Raw genomic sequence first — 4,837 nt, forward strand, 5'->3', positions numbered from 1 at the left:
AGCACTTGGGAGGCAGAGGCAGGCGGATTTCTGAGTTCGAGGCCAGCCTGGTCTACAGAGTGAGTTCCAGGACAGCCAGGGCTATACAGAGAAAACCCTGTCTTGAAAAACAAAAACAAAAACAAAGAAAAAAAGAAAAGAAAACAAGAAAAAGCTCTCACTTTAAGCATTTACATCTTTTTTTAACACTATATAAGCTGGGTTGGTTTTCTTTCAAGTAATAAGTATATACATGTATATCTCGTCCCAGGACAGCCTAAGCCCCAAGCTCCTCACCATCTGTCCTCTTCACAAAGAGCTGTATCTACAGATGACCAACAAGCAATGGAAAAGCAACAGGTCTGCAGCAGCCTCCTGCCTGGACTTGACTACCCCAAGAGCTGAGGAACCAGGAAACTCTCCAACTGCTTTCTAACAGGAGAAAATAGCTCGAGTTGAAACTTGTGTCCACATGGTCCACTGACAGATTTAGAACTCAAATTATAGCCTCAGCAGGAGTCTTCACAAAAGACTCAAATTAAGCAAGACCCGGATGGAAAAGGACCAGGGAAAGACTGTGTTAAGTCAAACTAGAAGGAAAAGTAAAGGTGGAGCTGAACAGAGGGACACAACTTGTTGAAATGCTAAACCAAACGGCTCAACCACTTTGGTGTTCAGCTCGCTTGGTTCCCAGCCTGAAACCAGCCTGTGGACTCGAAGCGGTTAGGACTTACTCAGATTTCAAACTGAGTTCATTTCTGTCCTGTGGACCATCTCTCAATGCCAGCATTCATTTCCTTAGGCTTCTGAGAGCTCTGCCTTGGCAAAGCAGATAAAATTAGCTACTGCAGTGACTTGGAATCCAGGGTGGGCCACTAAAAAAATACATAAGAGATTTGTAAACACCATGGAAACCCTTCCTTTGGGCCAGGTCAAAGTCACCTAAAACTTACAGACATGTAGTTCTCTGTCTCTTGCCCTCAGAGCACCTTTTCCAGACCTAGGATGACCCATTTCCTGCTTTTGTCCTTTCAAACCAAGGTTACAACCTGGGGCTCCTCTTTTGATCAAGGGGTAAATCAGAGGCTCAGGGTGGTGCAGGAAACCCTGATAGAGCAAAGGAGTGTTTTCTTCTCCTTTCTTCAGGAAAGGAAGATGGACGGGACAGGAAGTGGATTCGCCCCATAGGCTTGACCTTGTGATAATAGGGAGACAATGTTTCTGCCTTGTCTCTCAGTACCCACAGTCTTCTAACACTGGCCTCAAATGTCAGGAAAATGTGATACAGTAGGGGACATTGCCCATCTACAATGCCAGCACTCAAGAGGCTCAGGCAGGGAAACTATCAAAAGTTTGAGGTCAGAGTCAGCTACATGACAAGACCCTGTATCAAAAAAGAAAGGAAGTTGGGTATGGTAGGTAGCCCATGACTTTAATCTCAGTGCTTGAAGAGTCAGAGGCAGACAAATCAGGAAGACCTCTGTCTAGGGCTACATAATAGAGATCTTGTCTCCAAAAAATTAAAAAGGAAAAAAAAAAAAAAAAAAAGGAAAGAAAATACAGTAACACTCTCAAATCCCAGGATATTAGGAGGGAATGCTTTGTTTTTGTTTTTGCATATAAGTCTCCTAACTTTCTCTCTAGCCCCAAAAGTCCTCTAAAAACTAAGATAAAAGTCATGAAAAAAAAAAAATCCAACACTCTGGAAGGTTAAACAAGATGATTCAAGGACAGCCTAGCTACATACATGGGCACTTTGAGAGCAGCCTGGGCTACAGAGTGAAAGACCATGTCTAAAAATTAAAACACAATGATGACTGAGAAACCCCAAAACTGTCATGAAAGAAAACTAAAGAAAAGAAAACATGTCTAAGCCTTTCCCTTCACAGCAGAGATTTGGATACCATACAGAAATAGAGGAATCTTGAAATTAGTGGCTCCGAGGCTAAATGATAAGTCTCTCACACAGAAATGAAGGAGAGAACTCTCAAGAAGAGAAAAGTCCCAGGCAAATAGGTAGGGAGCACCTATGCTGCAGGATCCCTCAGGAAAATGAGGGATCCACAGTGCCTCTTCTAAGGAAAAGGGTTACCTAGCTAAAGTGGGGATAAAGGAGAGGCATAGTGGCTCACTCCTATAATGCCGCTGTCAGTCTTCAGTCTGAGGCAGGAAGATGACCATGAATTTGTAGCTACCCTGGGTACAGAGTGAGTTCCAGACCTGCCCCCTTGAGATCCTGCCTTTTAAAAGAAAGAAGGATGCATGCCTTTGATGCCAGCACTGGAAAGGCAGAGACAGGCAGATCTCTGAGTTCCAGGCCAGCACGTACAGAGGACAGCCAGTCTTCACAGAGAAACCCTGTCTCAGAAAAAAATTCAAGGAAAATCTTGCTAGAAAATCTTAATCCAAGGACAGCCTAAGGTATATAATGTAACAAAAACTGAGTTTCAAAACAATTAAAATTAAAATGTGGAGAGACCAGGCATGACACAGGCCTTTAATTCTAGCTCACAAGGCAGTGAGAGTTACACAGTAAGACACCCTCCCACTTCCCCCCTCCAAAAAAAAGAGAGAGAGAGAGAGAGAGAGACACTGTAAGGTTTGTAAGTTAGGGACAGTTTAGAAAAGTGGGGAAACCCTCCAAGGAGCACTTCAGATTTGGGAAAACTTGGAAAAAGAAAGAAGTCACTCAAAATAAGGACAGAAAACCAAGAAGAGAATTTCAGAGAGAGGATCTGTCAAAAAAAAAAAAAAAAAAAAAAAAAAAAAAAAAAAAAAAAAGGAAAAACAGGAGAAACAACCTCCCCAGAAAATTGTGGGAGGAGGTTCCCCGAGAGGCAGGGTGATCTCAGAAACATCCTCCATAAAAGAGGTCCTCAGAAAGATAGTGTCTCCTAAGGGAAGTGGAACCTTCCTGAGGGAGGCAAGGAATCCCAGAAAGGAAGGGGGGGCTGCTCATCAGACAAAAAGCTACCTATTATAGAAGCAAGGGGGTGCAGCCGAAGACCCTGGAAAGGAGGGGTAGCTCCAGAGAATGACTACGGACCCTCAAAGAGGCAGGGTACATCTCGGGGTAAGGGTCTCAGAAATAGGGGATCCCCTCGGGAACTCAGAAGGTCTGAAATAGGGTTCCTCTCAATAAGGAAGATGTACCAGAGAGACTCCCCTGAGAGAGTTGAAAGCTCTCTCAAAAAGAGGTTCGCCCTCACAAATAGGAGCTCACAGGCGGGAGCAGAGGGAGGATGCAGATAAACAAGGGTCCCTCAGGTTAGATTGCTCAGCAAAGTTGAGTCAGAAAAAGCAGCGCCCCCCTCGGAAAGGGGCCACTCTCAGAAACACAAGATCCCCCTTTCTAAGGTACTCGAGGAAAGGCAGGAGTTCGCTAGAGAAGGAGCACCCTCTGAGAGGTGAGGTGCTATAAAGAAAGGGCACCTTCAGACACTAATTCCTCTAAAAAGAGGGTGCTCTCAAACAAGGAGTACCCCAGAAAAGGGCACTCTCAGACCCGAGGGGCTCCTCGGCACAGAAGGGGTGCTCTCAGAGGCAGGGGGCCTTCAGACGCAGGTTCCCTAAAGAGTCCAGTAGGGAAACGCACCAGCCCGGCCAAGCGGAAGCCGGGGGAGCCCGGGGCACCGGAAGCTGGGGACCCCGGCAGCGGCGCCTGCCCCGCACTCACCGAAGTTGCTCGGCTCCGCGCGATCGGCAGCTGGGCCCCAGGCCAACCTCAGGCAGAGCGCTCGGGTCCGGTCTGGTCGCGTCCCACGGCGACGGCTCCCTCGGGTGGCGCCTGAGGCGGCGGTGGCGACAGGACGACGGACGACCGACGACCGACGGACCGACTGCGCGGGCGGCGCGGGGCGCGCTCAGGCAGCGAGGGTGCGCGTGCGCGCGCCGGGCGCTGACCCCGGGCGGAAGGAGCTGCCGCGGCGCGCTCGGAGCCGCCGCTCGGTCTCACCGCTCCTTCTCACACTGAAATTGCCCGCTTCACAGCCCGGCTTCCCCGGTTGCTAGGCAGATTTTGCCTCTCACACTTCCGGGTTGATGCACGTCTCTCCGAGTGGCGGCGCCGCAGGCCAATGAAGTCTGGCCGGGGCACTCAAGATCGGCACCCCACAAGGGGTGTGGCCAGCCTCAGGACAGACAGTTATCAGCAGCCAATGAGCGCGTTGGCCGGCTGGCCCTCCGGATCGCGCCGGTGGCTGGGACGGGCCTAGGGGGCGGAACAGGATGACTGACAGACGAGCATCCAATGGGAGAATGGAGCGGGTTCCAGAGCCAGTCAACTCGCCATCGAGGAGGGATTTAGGTTTGGGGCGGGAATGCCGTGAGGGGTGCGGTCTTGGAGGACACGTCAATTCGTGGCCCGCTTGCTGGGACCTTGGAGGGCGGTTCGACTGGGCCACCGGGCGGCCAACAACTGGCTGAGCTGAGGGTTCCCCGCTGTGCTCAGCAGGGGCGCCCCACCCACAGTGCACCGGAGGCTGTCGGGCCTGGACAGGCGCCTCTGAGTAGACCTCAAGTGACTGGTGACCTGGCTTGGTTCCCATGGGCGCTGGGGCTCCTAGGTTCTTCTAGTGGAGCCCTGGTCCTGTCCGTGGCCCTGACCACCGCCACCTTCTGAAGAGCGTCCGGGGACGCGTCCCCGGCCCGTTCGGAGGAGAACCTTGAGGTTCGCATCGCTGGTCCGGTTCTGAGGACGCCTTCGGCGATCTCGATCTTCACCTACTTTTCTGAGAATTGTGGCGGGATTCTGCATCCCTAAATCTCCTGAATGCTACTGGGATGCGTGCAACTCTCTGAATGGAGGCCCCACCTCAACCCTGTAGATCTAGATCACTTGCTGCCACACCTAGAGGAG

At 50.7% G+C, this 4,837-nt stretch overlaps 1 protein-coding gene across 8 annotated transcripts in view; it reads right to left on the minus strand.

Moving 5' to 3' along the window:
* Gatad2a (GATA zinc finger domain containing 2A) overlaps positions 1-4,103 on the minus strand; it is an 87,008-nt gene extending 82,905 nt beyond the window's left edge. For 6 of the 8 annotated variants that reach the window (XM_029480455.1, XM_029480453.1, XM_021169803.2 and 3 more), the window contains exon 1: positions 3,656-4,042. The gene's annotated coding sequence lies outside the window, so the exon portion shown is untranslated. Of the gene's footprint in view, positions 1-3,655 lie in introns of all 8 variants that reach the window. The other 2 variants (XM_021169800.1, XM_029480454.1) reach the window with 2 other exon arrangements.
* Between the last annotated feature and the right edge of the window lie 734 nt (positions 4,104-4,837).

This window comes from Mus caroli, chromosome 8 (assembly GCF_900094665.2).
Source record: "Mus caroli chromosome 8, CAROLI_EIJ_v1.1, whole genome shotgun sequence".
Taxonomy (NCBI): Eukaryota; Metazoa; Chordata; class Mammalia; order Rodentia; family Muridae; genus Mus; species Mus caroli.